Here is a 17,534-nt window from a genome sequence, read left to right as displayed (position 1 = left end):
CCAATAGAATAAGAATAATTTTTTATACCAATCAATGTAACCATCTAGCAATAGCGACCCGACGGTCGGATAGGTCGAAGTATTGCAATGCAACCTTTTAGAACCTACTGGTGTATGGTTATTGTATAATTCATCCCTTTGACCCTAATGCTCAAAATGACCTAGAGTTTATCTGTCAATCCTAATTTAGTTGACCATATTATATTTCAATCTTTCAAATCTATCTCATGGATTATCCTGGTCAAGATTTTGCTAAATTAAAATATACTGATGCATATCTTTTACTAATTTATAGGGGTCAATTCCATCTTGACTCACACACTGACTTGATAAGTACTTGACTGCACCCAGTATCCTTTCGTCACTAAATTAAAAACTCAGATGATCTGATATTAAAGTACAGTGAGTTGCTTACAAGTCACTATGGTGGTCTCAGGTCGGAGGGACACTTATACCCATACCCTTCACGAGCTACTCTTGACAGTAGAGTACTTAGTACATGATCACGTTCGATGCGAATGTGGTCCTATATTTTAGCTACATGCTATAACAGTATCACTACACTCTTTGATTAAGAGGATAATCAACTCATATGGCACACAATGATCTATACTTGATATCACTATCGTTCTAATAATAGCATGTCATTTGGTCGCGAACATTTTTAAGGACTTAACGACAAATCCTCCTTTATCGATTAATAATAGTCCTAAGAACTTCATTACAACACAGGAGTTCAAAGATGATCAATTTATAATGAAAATACTCAATAACTTTTATTAATAAAAATTTATATATAATTTACAAGATGAGCATAATCGTCTAACGATTGGTTTTGGGACATATTTTCCAACAAAGTCTGCTGGAAAACATAGGCAATTTCATGCATATCTTTCAAAATTTTTTTGAATAAATTATAATTAAAAGTAAATAGATTAATCAAATTAATCTAACATGCATATGATCTAATCATCAAATCAATCTACTTTAGGATCTATGACATGATATGTTGAGTATAAAATCTGAAATAATCACATGATAAAATCTGCATACATGGATGTAAGTAGTAGATCATATCTACTTCTATCTGAGTTTGAAACTTGATACCTGATCAATGGTCGATGATCACTGCTATTGATGAACATGATAGAGAGGATCCTCACTGATTGTTCACAGTCACACATGCATCTAACCTCGATAGAAAATCCACTCAAAGCCCTAATCTGATCAGTCTTCTCGGAAGTGCTAGCTCGCGTGAAGACCTTCTTCTTGGCTGATCTGGATCTTTTCTTCAAATCTCTAAAATCTTTCTAAAAGTTGAAGATGGACTTCTAAAAAAGATGAAGAGGTAAAAGAAAGATGGAGAAGAAACTATTTTCTCTCTTATTTTTCTCTCTTCCCAAAACCTAAGGAGGAAATCCTAGAAATCAGCTTTTGTGCTAACCCAAAGAGAGAGGACTCTCCTCTCTTTTTCTTATGCCAAGAACCATGCCCCAAGCACCTTCATGTGAAGAACTCTTCTTTTGGTATCTTACATGAAAAAAAGAAAAAATAAAATCCTTTTTTTATGGGTGTGCAAGGAGGTGGGGTGAAGAGTCTAATAATGTTTGGACTCTTCCATATATTGTCGCCTTTCCACAAATTCCACACCCCAAAAGAAATATGGGACACCCCAACTTTTATTTTTTCACATGAAATTAGATCCTAATCTGATTTCCTATGATAAAAATCCTCCCCGAAGTATAGCACACATAAGGAGAAAAAATAAGTTGGCATATGGAGTGATTTGGATAAAAACAAATTCTCTTGATAAGGAATGTTTTGAAATCCAATTTCAAAACCTTCCTTTCATCAAAACCAAATCAAATTTAGCATGGAGAAAGGGAGGCAAGGGACTCTTTGGCATGAAAAAATCTCATGCATAAAATATTTGTGCGTGGAGAAGAATAGCATCTAAAGTGGGTTGGCGCAAGAGAGAAGAGTCCATTCCAATATGGACTCTTAATTTCCTTATTTGAATCTAAACCAAATCACATCTAGTTTAATCCAAATAAAATATATGAAATCTAATCTAATTAGATCCATAAATTCTTAATCAAATCTCAATTAAATTAGAAATTGATTGAACTAAAGTCCTGATCAAATCAGGGATAATTCTTCTTTAGCAATTAGGTCATCTCGTAGTCTAATCGGATCAAACCTAATTGAATCTAATTCAATTAGATTTTATGTAATCCTCTTTGCTCAATCAAATTGAGCTAATCAATAATTTAATTATTAATTAATATTTTATTAATTTATTAATATTTGATGAATTAATTTATTGTAACTTTTGCATAACGTTAATCATCAATCGAATTGACGATTAAATCCTTGAATGATTCTCAATCGTTGATCAGCCACATGATCAGTCAAAAATTTCTTTTGAGTGTAATCCCATAGGTTCGAACCTAAGTTGATAGTATAAAAATAAAATTTTAAACCAATTGATGTAATAATTTAGCAATGGTGACTTGACATCCGGATAGGTCGAATGAAGATGAGGCAACATTCAAGAACCTATTAGCACATGGTTACTGTATAATTCATCCCTTTGACCTTAATGTTCAAGGATGATCTAGGACTTAACTGTCAATCCTAGATAAGTCATCCATATTATATTTTAATCTTTCAACTCTATCACATGGATTATCCAGATCCAGATTTTGCTAAATTGAAATACATTGATACATTAACTCCTAATTCAGAGGGATCAATCCCATCTTGACTCACGCATTGACTTGACAAGTACTTGACTGCATATAAAAATCTTCCATCACTAAATTAGAAACTCAGTTAGTTTGATACTAAAGTACAGTGAATTGCTTGTAAGTCATCATGGTAATCTCAAGTTGGAGGGACACTTATACCCATACCCTTCGTGAGCTACCTTTGACAGCAGAGTGTTTTGCAGTTGGTCATGTTCAGTGACGATATACTCTTAGATCTCACCTACATGTCATACCTGTATCTTCATACTTTCTGGTTACGAGGACAACCAACGCGTAGGGTACATAACGACCTACACTTGATATTGCTATCATCTTAATAATAAAGTATCATTTGATCGCGAACCAATTTAAGGACTATGCGATAAATTCTCCTTTATCGATCAAAGTAGTCCTAAGGACTTCATCACAATATAGGAGTTCGTTAGAATATGTAATCTTGTGATGAAAAGATCAAATAATTTTTATTATTTATCAATTCATATATATTTATAATTAGCACAATCGTCAAACAATTAGTTTTAGGATACAATTCTTAATAACTTCCACTTGGACTAAAGTCAATCAATATAGTATCATATATCTATCTTCGATTTATCATTTTAGAACTCCTAGATATCGAGGCTTTAGTAAATAGACTGGTCAGATTTTTCTTTCCATCTATCTTCTCAAATTCGACGTCACCTCAACAGTTTTTTTGAATAAGATGGTAGCGATACAAAATGCTTGATAAGCTAATAAGACTTCAGCTCCTTGGCATGAGCTATGGCTCTGGTACTATATAATATAGTAGGACCATCATCGGAGGGTGCCACTTCTAGCTTGCTAGTGAATCTGTACAATCATATAGTTTTTTTGCAAGCATCAAATGCTGCAATATATTCTGCCTCGCAACTTAAATTTGGCTATAATTTTTTGCTTGAAATTTTTTCAGTAGATTGCTCCATTATTTAGGATAAAGATGTATTCTGATATGTTTTTGCTATTATTATATCCAACTAAAAATTGAAGTCATACTCTACAAGTTTTAGGTTAGATTCTCTATAACCGAGTCATCGGTCTTTAGTATTTCTAAAATACTTAAGGATGATTTCTAGTGATTCTTATCTGGATCTTGTAGATATCCACTCACTATCTTAGTGAATATATCATATCCAGTATCATACATGGTATATATGATATAATAAACATCCTATATATGTTGGACTGGGATAGCCTAAGTAGCTTCTTAGATCTATCTTTATAGATCTTCATCCCTAAGATGAGGGATACTTTTTTCAAGTCCTTTATGGAGAATAATAATAACAGTGAAACCTTAACTCTCTGTAATGTAAGGAATATCATTCTCGATTAAAAAAATTTTATTCTCATACAAAATAACAAATATACTCATAGAATTATTATCCGAATTATATTTGCAGGGTTCTTCTTTGTTCTTAATGAAGCCATGCATTTTGATCACTCATCAAAATGTACGTTCCAACTCTAAAATATTTAGCATTGCCACAGGAGAAAATATCTCATTATAGTCAATACCATAATGTTGACAATATCCTTAGGCAATCAGACGAGCCTTGTAGGTCTCCACATTCTCGTCTGCACTCTTTGATCCTATTGAAGATCCACTTACATCCTATGAACTTTACCCTTTCGAGTGGACCAACGAGTGTCCATACATCATTGATCTTCATAGATTTCATTTTAAATTTTATAGCTTCAAGCCATTAATCAAAGTCGGACCTCTGCATGGCATCCATGTAGGTGATTAAATCTTTATTATTCTCATCGAGTTCAATAGGATTATGTCCTGAAACTAAAAATTGATGTGTCTATCTGACAGGCACGGTACTCTATCGGATCTCCTTAATGGTGCTAGTACAATAGGTTTTAGATTTGATCTAATCAAATCTGATCCTATAGGTTCACTATATTGTATCGATTTTTTTATCTGTCGAACTTCATAAGTTTCACATCAAAGGCATCAGTTCTTTCACTAAAGTATTTTTTTTCCAAAAAGAATATCGAACAACTCTTGTTCTTTAGCAAGATAGAAGTTATATCCCCTAGATTCTTTAGGGTATCCTACAGAATAATATATATAGGATAGGGATCCAAGTTAATCGATCTGCAAATGTTCGACATAAAATGAACACTCTCAAACTCTAACGTAAGAAAGTATCGGCTTATATCTAATCCATATCTCATATGGAGTTATTGCGACTGATTAGTTTGGAATCCAGTTTAGAACATGACAAATAGTCTTAAGAGCATAACCTTAAAATAAAACTGACAGATTTATAAACTCCATTATGGATCAAACTATATCTAACAAAGTTGATTCCAACAAGAAAGAATCCTATTCTCTTCTAGATATGTCAAAAACTCATTCGAAGGGCATTCTCCTCTTTGGTCTGATTGAAGAGTTTCAATGCTCATTCTGGTTCATATCTCTATCTTGTTAAAAAATTATTTAAATATTTTAAATAATTCAAATTTATGATAAATATGTTCATAGATCTAATACATCAATATGTATCAGATTTAGAACATTATTGGTTCATTCATCTTTTCCAGCAAAAGATGACATGGTCATCTTACTAACGAGATAGGATTGATAGGTTGACAATGATTTAAAATCATTGACTTCAAGAATTATCTCCTATTGATTCTATTCTTATTTATATGATCGAGCCTAAATTGTCAAAGGTAGACTTTCATGACATTATCTACTTTAAGAAGTTGTTTGATTGTGTACAATACACTAACAGGCTGTGACTATTCATAAATATCATTTCTCAGTTATCCATATGATTCTGATATTATTCATAATGATATCGTAAAATCATTAGATAATAGTGACAATCACTAAAATGATATTATTATAATTAAAAATAGACTCAACGATTTCTAAAATCAGAATTGGAACACAACTTCCATCTCCAACATTCAGAAACCTCTTGCTATTTTTAAATTTTCTACTAACTTGAAGTCGTTGTAACAATTTACATGAACTTTTGATATTCAATATTGAGGCAGTAGTATCATAGATAGAGAAATCATAAGGTGTTATTATATAAGTATCTTATCCAGCAACCCTTTGCTGATTTCTCTTTCTTAGCCTGTTCGGATCAAGAGACTCAGCCAGACTAGGTTAACCTTAGACTCTTTTGTTAGTTCAGTCTCATTAGCCCAAGCATGACTCTTTTGCACCTTCTTTTTCTTTATTTTCTCAAAGATTATTGTCCACCAAAGATACACCTTCAGAGGTGCAAAAAGAACTCCTTTAACATTTGAAGGACTTCCTTCCACTTGAGCATCATCGAATTTACAACTAAATTCGTGTTCTTCATTACTCTTAAAAATATCACACGGTGATACTATTATGTGGCCACTTCTGATAAGTGCCTCTGATCGCATCATATATGTTGGATGTAGAAACTTTAGTTGCTGGACCCGTAATCATATATAGAATCTATTCATGCTCTAGAACTATTTGCAACTTCCGATATCAATTATTGAAGTTGGATCCTATAAATAAATTACTATCAAATAGTGAATGGAGCAACAGACATCTGGCCATAACTGAAAGGAAAACACAAGACCTCTATGTTTATAAATTAATTAAATCTAAAGACTTGACTTGAGTCTAAAGGTTCTTCTACTATTTTAGTCAAATTGGTAGCCTCTACCTTCAATCTGAGAAATTATCTTAATTTTTTAGTGGGTATTAGAATCCACACAGACTGCATACAGATTCGAGGATGGCTCGATCAATCAATGTGCATCAATAGGTAGCATCTCAACTAATTATTTCTCTAAATAATTTTTAATAATTAATTTTGCCCTAGGTTTCATATCAGTAGGCGATGGGCCTCCACTAAAAGTCCTGATTAGGTCAAACCATTAATATGAACCTACTCAGTGATTCTAACTAATGAATGATCAGATCCGAGGATGGCTCAATTAGTCTAACCATCATCAGATAGAGTAACAAAGTTATCATATGATAAATAATAATTCCATCATTCAGAGAGAACATCAGACGGATGGCACCTGCAATATAAATCAAAAATAATGAACCTATTATCATTCACCTTAATAGGAGGCTATGATCTAATTACCCCTATAATTAGCTTATTTTTATGAACTTAATAATTTAGAAGATTTGATAATTAGTTTAAAAAAGAGATGAGAAGAGATCAACCAGTAAATCATAATCATCTCACTAACTTCATCAAGTCATTGAATTAGATCAGAGTCATGCTGGTTGAAATGGCACTTAGATTAGTCACACTGATCAACCTTAATGGCATGGATCAACTCGAGTCACTTAGCGATCTAATCAAGATATAATTCATCAAATTGGTTAGGTAAGTGAGATCCGTCGGAGGATCTACTAAGCTTGTCTTAGACACTATCGAAATGGCTAAGTAAGTCACTCCTAATTAAAAATCACTGATCGAAATGCCTTACTTTAGACATCAATTGGTTAATTAATTTTGATTTGACAAACTTAATGATTCGAATTCAACCACTGAGTGACAATCAATGTTCATTTAGTCTAATCAAAGATATGAACTTGACCATCTAGAATTATTGTATTGGTTCTAGAGAAACTCTGATTTAATCTAATTTAATATTTGATTAGATTTAATCAATTTTTTTATATAGTCCATTAACTCTTTGATTCCAACCTTAGATCTAATCCAATTAAGAGAATATGATTTCAGCTAACCCATGCCCCCATATTTTATGCGAATGATATTAGATCTTTAATTTATAATTTTAGATCTAATCAATTTTATACTTAATTCTCAATTAAGTTTCAGCATCAATATGGATTTAGGTTTAGGTTTGAAATAATTTCAACTTTTTTTATTTTGTAAATAATTTATAATAAGTATTATGCAAAGATTTTTTATTCTGAAACTGGATCAACTCAATCAACATTGAGCCAGCTACACAAGGGGACTGGATCAACTCAGTTCAAAACTTGATCGACTCAATAATTGTGCGAGCACATTCAGATCTAAAAATTTTTGCATAATATTAAAATAAAATCAATCATAAATAATCTTTTAGATCATATCTAAACTTATTATGATTTAAAATTTTATTTTTTTATGATTAAAATAATTTTAATCATATAGATTAGATGTTTATTTTTCATACAACTTTATATCACATACAACAAACCAAAGATTTCAACATCTAAGATTTTGCAGAAAAATAAGTTCTTCCTTTCACGTTCTTTTTCATGGGATCTAATCATATGGTGCCCCAATATATAATAAAAGCATCCCATTAAATGAAAAGAGAGGGTCTTTAAACTCTTCTTGCTCCTATGACCGAACGATCTGGCGATTAACCCAATCCAAGTACTTGTTAATCGGATCATCTAATCTAATCACATGTCATATATGCATGAATTTAGATCTAATCTAAATTATATCAGATCTAATCATAATCTTAAATTATATCTAAATCAGATTATAAACATCATATGCATGACATAAAATTAGATTTTATCAAGGATCAGCACAAACTAGGACAACCTGTTCATTATAAGAGGTAAATCCTATAGCAGGACAAACTTATTTCAGTTTGTGTGATCCACCATTAATTAAATTCAGATCTAAATATCACATATCAAATCTAGATAAAATTAAATTTTAGATTTAATATGTACATAAATCATGTCATTACGAACCTAGACTCTGATACCACTACTTAAAAACATAGACGATTTCATGCATGTATTTCAAAATTTTTTTGAATAAATTATAGTAACTAGTAAATAAATTAATTAAATTAATCTAATATATATGATCTAATCATCAAATCAATCTACTGTAGGATCTATGACACAACATGTTGCATATAAAATCTAAAATAATTCATGATAAAATCTGCATGTATGAATGTAAGCAGCAGATCACATCTATTTCTATCTAAGTTCAAAACTCGATACTTGATTATAGGTCGATGATCATCACTACTGATGAATATGGTAGAACGATCCTCGCTGGTTGCTCGCAACTGCACACACATCCGACTTCTATGAAAAATCAACTCGAAGCCCCAATCTGATCGGTCTTCTCGGGAATGCTAGCTCACGTGAAGATCTTCTTCTTGGCTGATTTGGATTCCTTCTTCAAATCTCTGAAATCTTTCTAAAGATTGAAGATGGACTTTTGGAGGAGATGAAGAGGTGGAAGAAAGATGAAGAAGAAACTATTTTCTCTCTTATATTTCTCTCTTCCCAAAACCTAAGGAGGAAACCCTAGAAATCAGCTTTTGCCTAACCCAAAAAGAGAGGACTCTCCTCTCTTTTTCTCACATCAAGAACCACACCCCAAGCACCTTCACGTGAAGAACTATTCTTTTGGTATGTTACACACACAAAAGAGAGAACAAAAGCCCTTTTTATGGGCATGTGAGGAGGTAGGGTGAAGAGTCCAACAATGTTTGGACTCTTCCATACATTGTCATCCTTCCACAAATTTCACACCCGAAAAGAAATATGGGATGCCCCAACTTTTATTTTTTTCATGTGAAATCAGATCCTAATCTATTTTCTCATAATGAAAATCCTCCTCAAAGAGTCACACACATAAGGATAAAAAATAACTAGGCATGTGGAGTGATTTGGATAAGAACAAATTCTCTTGATAAGGAATGTTTTGAAATCCAATTTCAAAATCTTTCTTTTATCAAAACGAAGTCAGATTTGGCATGGAGAAAGGGAGGGTGAGTGACTCTTTGGCATGAAGAAATCTCATACAAAAAGTATTTGTGTGTGGAGAAGAATAGTGTCCAAATTGGGTTGGCACAAGGGAGAAGAGTCCATTCCAATATAGACTCTTAATTTTCTTATTTGAATCCAAACCAAATCACATCTAGTTTAGTCCAAATAAAATATATAAAATCTAATCTACTTAGGTCTATAAATTTTTAATCAAATTTTAATTAAATTAAGAATTGATTAAACTAAAAGTCCAGATCAAATTAAGAATAATTCTTCCTTAATAATTAGGTCATCTTATAGCCTAATCGGATCAAATCTAATTGAATCTAATTTAATTAAATTTTATTTAATTCTCTTTGCTCAATCAAATTGAGCTAATTAGTAATCTAATTATTAATTAATTCTCTATTAATTTATTAATATTTTATGAATTAATTTATTATAACTTTTACACAAGATTAATCATCAATTGAATTAATGATTAAGTCTTTGAACGATTTTCAATCATTGATCAGCCACATGATTAGTCAAATTTTTTTTTTGAGTGTGATCCTATAGGTTCGAACCTAATCTATAACATAGAAATAAATTTTTGAATCAATCGATATAACTATCTAGCAATGGTGATCTGATGTCCGGATAGATCGAATGAAGATAAAGCAATATTCAAGAATCTATTGACATATGGTTATCATATAATTCATCCTTTTGATTCTAATACTCAAGGATCACCTAAGATTTAACTATCAATTTTGGATAAGTCATCCATATTATATTTCAATCTTTCCAATCCATCACATAGATTATCCGAGTCCAGATTTTGCTAAATTGAAATATATTGATACATTAACTCCTACTAATTCAGAGGGGTCAATCCCATCTTGACTTATGTACTGACTTAACAAGTACTTGACTGCATCCAGAAATCTTCCATCATTGAATTAAAAACTTAGTTAGTCCAGCATCAAAGTACAGTGAGTTGCTTGTAAGTCACCGTGATAATCTCAGGTCGGAGGGATACTTATACCTATACCCTTCGTGAGCTATCCTTGACAATAGAGTGCTCCACAGTTGGTCATGTTCCGTAATGATGTACTTTTACATCTTATCTGCATGCCATAGTAGTGTCTCCATATTTTTCGGTTATGAAGACAACCAATGCATATGGCACATGACTTACACTTGATATTGCTATCATTCTAGTAATTATGTATCGTTTGATCGTGAACCAATTTAAGGACTACATGATAAATCCTCCTTTATCGATCAAAGTAGTCCTAAGGACTTCATCACAATATAGGAGTTCGTTAAAAGATGTAACCTTGTAATAAAAAAAGCTAAATAATTTTTATTATTTATCAATTCATATATATTTATAATTAGCACAATCATCAAATAATTGATTTTAGGACACACGTTCTAACAAAGTCCATTTTTCTCAATGATAATCTTGAGGAAGAGATCTACATGACTCAATCAGAGGGACTATCTCAAGTGGAAGGGCAAAACAAGTATGTAAGTTGAAAAAATCTATCTATAGATTAAAGCAGACTTTGAGGAGTTGGAACATCCATTTTGATATGACAGTCAAAGAGATTGACTTCATCAAAAATGACAATGAGCCATGTGTACATAAGAAAATAAGTGGGATTGCGATTGTCTTCTTGATTCTATATGTCGATGACATGCTACTCATTGAAAATGATATCTCAATATTACAATCGGTTAAGATTTAGCTATGTAATAAGTTTTTCATGAAAGACTTAGGTGAAGTATCCTATATACTGGGTATAAAGATTTATAAAGATAAATCTAAGAGAATGTTAGGCATGTCCCAGTCTCGATACATAGATCTCATATTGAAGAGGTTCAATATGGAGACAAGTAAAAGAGGTTATCTACCTATTAGTCATGGCATACGTCTCTTCAAGAAAATGTATCCTAGGACACTAGAGGAGAGAAAAAGAATGAGTGAAATTCCTTATGTTTCGGCTGTGGGATTGATAATGCATGCCATGCTATATACCAGGCTTGATATAGCTTATGCTCTAGGCATAGCTAGCAGATTTCAGACTGATTCAAGAAAAGATCGTTGGAAAGCTGTAAAAAATATTTTTAAGTACCTAAGAAAGACTAAAGATATTTTTCTTATATACGAAGAAGGATCAGAGTTGAAACTAGAAGGATATATAGATTCTAATTTTTAATCTGACCTCGATGATAGTAAGTCAATATCAGGATATGTGTTCATCCTAAATGATAGAGCAGTGAGTTAGAAGAGTTCTAAGCAGTCGATAGTAGTTGACTCAACCGCTGAGATAGAATACATCGCTGCTAGTGAAGCCACTAAGAAAGTAGTCCGGATGAATATGTTCATCACAAAATTGGATGTCGTTCCTAAGATTGAATGATTCGAACCAGTTTATTATGATGATACTGGGGTTGTTGCTTAAGTTTGGGAACTTAGGTCTTATGAACACTTAAGCATATTCTCAGATGCTTCCACCTTGCTAAAGGGATAAGATGTTCTCCTTGAACAAGCAGACATGAAGAATAATATAGCAGACCCATTCACTAATACCATACCAAAGTAGATATTTGATCGCCATCTTAATTATATGAGATTGAAATATAAAGGTGATTGATTTTAGTACAAGTGAAAGATTGAAAGAAGAGTGTCCTACAAGCCAATCGCATAAGTGATGCGATGTACTTTTTTTTATAAAACTTCCAACTCATGTAATGACATTTATTCATTTAATAGTGAATTGAGATATTGATTCATCATTTTAGCTACATCTTTCTATATTTAAGATTATGATGAACTCCAAAGATTAAGGTAGTGATTTTATGGGACATGAATGGATTATGCCTATAAAATCTAAAATCCTAATCTTAAACATTTTTGATCGTGGGAGCATTGAGTCGAGGATCAATATTTTGAAAAGACTGGCACATCCTATATATGCTCTCAATAGAGAGGATGGCTGATCTCACTAGCCACTTGTGTGAGAATACTATTACAAAGATGTGGGTACTCAATAGAGAATGAGTTCACTGAATTGACCCACTGATAGAGAATATCTTATAGAAGCTTTACTTATATGTCAAAAGATAATTTTTTAAGTGAGAGTTGTGTAAGTGATCCTTATACTTGATATCACCATATGGAATCTTATGCACATGAACCCATATTTTGATTCACATCCAGACATGGTATTAAGATATGTATGAGATTTTCTGAATATGGTAGAGTGTATTGGAAATTATGTCCAAAAGCCAATCTCATCCTGTTGATGGTTGAGCTGGTGTATGTAAATTGTATATGAATTATTTATTAAAAAATATTATTTGATTTTTTCATCACATTATGTATATCTTTGTTATTAAACTCCTATATTGTGATGAAATCCTTAGGATTATTTTAATTGATATAGAAGGATATATCATTTAGTCCTTAAATCTGTTTACGACCAAATAATATGCTATTATTAGGATGATAGTGATTATCAAGTATAGGTCGTTATGTGCCATATAAGTTGATTATCTTCATAACTAAAGAGTGTGGTGACACTGATATGACATATAGATGAGATGTAAGAGTACATCTCATGGAATGTGATCAATTATGGAGCACTCTGCTGTCAAGAGTAGCTTGCGAAGGATACAGATATAAGTGTTGCTCTGATCTGAGATCACCATGGTGACTTACCATCAACTCATTATGCTTTACTATCAAACTATCTGAATTTTTAATTTAGTAATGAAAGATTTCTGAGCACAATCAAGTACATGTGAGTCGATGTGTTAGTCATGATGGAATTGACCCCTCCAGCTTATAGGAGATAGTGCATCACTGTATTTTGATTTAGTAAAACTTCAATCAAGATAATTAATGTGATAGATTTGAAAGGTTAAAATATAATGTAAATACTCATTTAGAGTTGATAGTTAAATCTTAGATCATCCTGAGCATTTAGGATCAAAGAGATAAATTATACGACAACCATATGCCAATGAGTTCTTAAATATTGCTTTACAATCATTCGATCTATTCAAATATCAGGTATCATTGCTAGATGATCACTTGATTAATATAAAAATTTATTTTTATACTATCAATTTAGATTCAAATTCATGGATTCATACTCAAAAGAAGTTTCTGATTGATCAAATGGCTGATCGATGATTGAGAATCATCCAAGGATATAATCATCAATTTGATTGATAGTTAACCTTGTACAAAAGTTATCATAAAATAATTTACTAAAAGTTAGTGAATTAATAAAAAATTATTAGTAATTAGATTATTGATTAATTCAATTTGATTGAGCAAAGAGGTTTGGATCAAATCTATTTGAATTGGATTCATTTAGGTTTGACTCGATTAAGTTATTAGATGACCTAATCGCTAAGGATGTTTGATTTCTAATTTGATCAGAATCTGAGTTTAATTAATTTTTAATTTGATTATAATTTAATTGAGCCAGTTCAGTGCCTAATTAGATTAGATCCTAATGTTTAATTGGGTCTAATCTAATTAGAATAGGATGAGAACCTAGTTGGATAGGCATAGAGTCCAATTGAAATGGACCTTATCCCTTTGTCTGACACCTCTACCCATGCCCTTCTGCTCTCCATGCAAATTCTACATTTGCATGGAGAATGTCCATGCCAAACCATTTGTTGTCACTCACTTTGGATAAGGGATTAGGTGGTTGGAGTTTGAATTCAAAGAAGTTTGAATTTGAACCAAAACTACCTAGCCTTTATCCTATCCTATCTCTTCTCATCGCCCACTTTAAAGTCCACACATTTTTGTGCAACAAAAATTATGAGGTTTTATCATGAGAAGAGTTCTGAGATAGGGGCATGAAAATAGATGGCCTTCTATGCATGTGTAACAAAGAAAAAATACCTCCTCTTAGGTGTGAGGTTCTACGATGGGGTCCTTAAGGTTTCTACTCTAGGGTTTTGTGGGAAGATAAAAAAGGAGAAAAGAGTGTCTTCTCCTCGTATTCTTCTAGCACCTTGCTTCCTCCTTAGTGTCCTTCTCTTTCTTGGAGGAGTTCAAGAGAATTGAAGAAAGATCAAGATCGATGGTTAAGTTGATCCCCACACGAGCTAGCACTTACGGAAGGACTGATCAGCACTAGAACTTCGAGTGGACGATCTATAGAGATCAGACACCTTGTGTGGCTATGAGCAACAAGAAAGGACCTCAGATCCATGGATTCAGTTATAGAGATCGACAATCTATATGAAGATAATGAGTTCTGAACTCATTTGATCAGATCTAACGGTTAGTCTGATCTAGGGCATCGATGTGATCGATGTAGATTTTTTTTTAATTTCAGATTTTAATTACATATAAACTCATGTCATAGATTCTTTTATTAGTAGTTTAGATATGGTCCTATGTATGTAATGTAGATTAAATAGTTTAATCTAATCTATTTTTGTTGAAAATTTTAAAATTGCATGTATAGAATTATCGGTGTTTCCTTCAATTAGTATCAGAGCAATATTCGATATGATATGATTTTATATATATTTAGATCTATAATTTAATTTTATTTAGATCTAATATATGATATCTTAGATCTAAATTTAGTTATAGATCTGAATGCACAAACTGAAGGTTATTCAACTGTAAGATTTATCCCTTATAGTAAAAAAGTTATCTTAGTTTGTGCTGATCTTTATAAAATCTTATTTTAATTCTTATGATCTGATTTTGATTAGATCTAGTATGATTTAGATTAGATCTATATTCTCTTATATGTGATATGATTAGATTAGATGCCTAGTAGCCTTGTAATCGGATTGAATATTTTTTGTCCGTCTGGTCATAAAAGTAGGGTTTAATGACCCTCTTCTTCCATTCCATGGGGTCTCTTATGGCTTATAGGGGTGTTGTTTGTTCATGAAAATGAATCATGAAAGAAAAAAAAAATTATTTTTCTGCAAAATTCTAGATGTTGAAATTTTAGAATTTGTTATATATAATACAAGTTGTAAGAAAGGTAATAACATATAATTTTAATGATTAAACTTATTTTAATCATAAAAAATAAAATTTAAAATCATAAAAAATTTAAATTAGATCTAAACATTCATTTATAATTGATTTTATTTTTGTTGATGCTAAATTTTTTTGATCTAAAACATTATAAAACCTAATGGCATGTCTGCTAAGTCGACTCAGTTTTGAGTTGAGTCGACTAAGTCCTCAAGTTTAGTCAGCTAAATTTCCAACTAAGCTGATCCAGTTGTAGTAGATGGATAAATCAGCTTACCATTCATTTACAGTTAGTCAACTAAGTCTTAGACTCAGTCCACCTAATGTAGTGAGCCAGCTAAGTCCAAGGATGAGCTGACTAAGTTCAGAATAAAAAATTTTGCATAAAATCAAGTGTAAATTATTTCAAACCTAACCTAAACCCATACACAATTAAGAATTAAGTTAAATATTTTGATCTAGAATTGTAAATAAAAGATCTAATGATATTTGCATAAAACATGGATTTATGGGTTAGCTTGATCAGGTCCTCTTAATTGGGTTAGACCCAAGATTAGAGTCAAAGAATAAATAGACTAAAAATAGAATAATTGATTAAATCTAACTAAAAGTTGAATTTGATTAAATCAAAAAATTTTTAGAGCCAATACAATAGTTATAGTTGGTCGAGTCCATGTCTTTGATTAGACCTAAATGGACTTTGATCTTTAGCTCAGTGATCTAACCCAAGCCTATAAGTTGAATTGAATTGAAATTGGTTAATCAATTAGTGTCTAAGGTAAATTTGACAGTATTAATCGATGATCACTAATTAGGAACTACTCACCTAGATTGAGTGGATGGCGAGTTAATGGCATATTTCTCTTATTGATCTCACTTATTGGCCAACAAGATAAATTATATTTTGATCAAATTGCTTATTGATTAGGGTTAACCCAAGCTAGCTAAAAAATCAGTATGATTGATTTAGGTGCCCCTAGTTCGACTTGTCTGTAGTCTTCTTTATGACTAGGTGAAGTCAGTAGGAGAATTTGTAACTTGTCAGCTAGATTGACTTGTACTAGTCTTTTTTGATCTGGCTTATTGAAGTCAGTGGGAGGATTATGATTAGTTGGTTAGTTTTTTCTTTTCTCTTAAAATATCTAACCAAATTTTTTAAATTATTAGATCCCTAAAAATGAAATAGTTATGGTAATAACTAGATCATAGCCTCCCATTAAGTTGGATGATTGTTAGATATATATCCTAGAAGCCAATATGACTGACACATTATAATAATTTTAGGATATAATTTTATACTTAATATATTGATATGATTAATAAAAAGATAAATTTCTTTTCATTCAAGTGTAATGTGTCTTTGAATCATTCATGAAATTAGTTTCGATACATATTCTCAAAGTGTTGAGAATTAGAGACATGTATTTAATTCTTAAAAGCTCTCGATCATAAGATTATCATGAAGATGGTGATGGATCCGAATAGACTGATGCACAAGTCACTTTCTTCGAAATAGATGGGTCTCTGATCTACAGTATAGAGACACTGGGTGACAAGTATGGATGGTTGTTAGAGAATAACTGATACTGAGCATGACCATACGAGAGATGACTTGGATTTCTATTCAATCTTTAGTGATTGTCTCGATGCTGTAGTTGTGTGATTGGTCATTTGACTTGAGATGGTACTACTACTCGCAGTGAGACTGTTGGAGTTTTATTGACACATAAACATGAATCTCAATGAGCTCTTGTAGTGAATGTTGGCAACTGTTGGTCTACTATAGGAGTAAGATGCACATCAAAAAAAGATCTATTGATCTTGATAAAGAGTAGTCTTATGAGATTTGAGATGCTAAGTCTAAGAATCTATGGCCACAATAGAGTGATTGATGGAAAAGAGTTTTCATAGATATCACATCTGGACTTGAGCTAATCAAATCTATCATATGACTGATATTGAAGTTTGACGATTTATCCATGACCTGCCATCTAGT

Source organism: Elaeis guineensis, chromosome 12, assembly GCF_000442705.2.
Source record: "Elaeis guineensis isolate ETL-2024a chromosome 12, EG11, whole genome shotgun sequence".
Taxonomy (NCBI): domain Eukaryota; kingdom Viridiplantae; phylum Streptophyta; class Magnoliopsida; order Arecales; family Arecaceae; genus Elaeis; species Elaeis guineensis.
Note: the sequence above shows the minus strand (reverse complement) of the source record.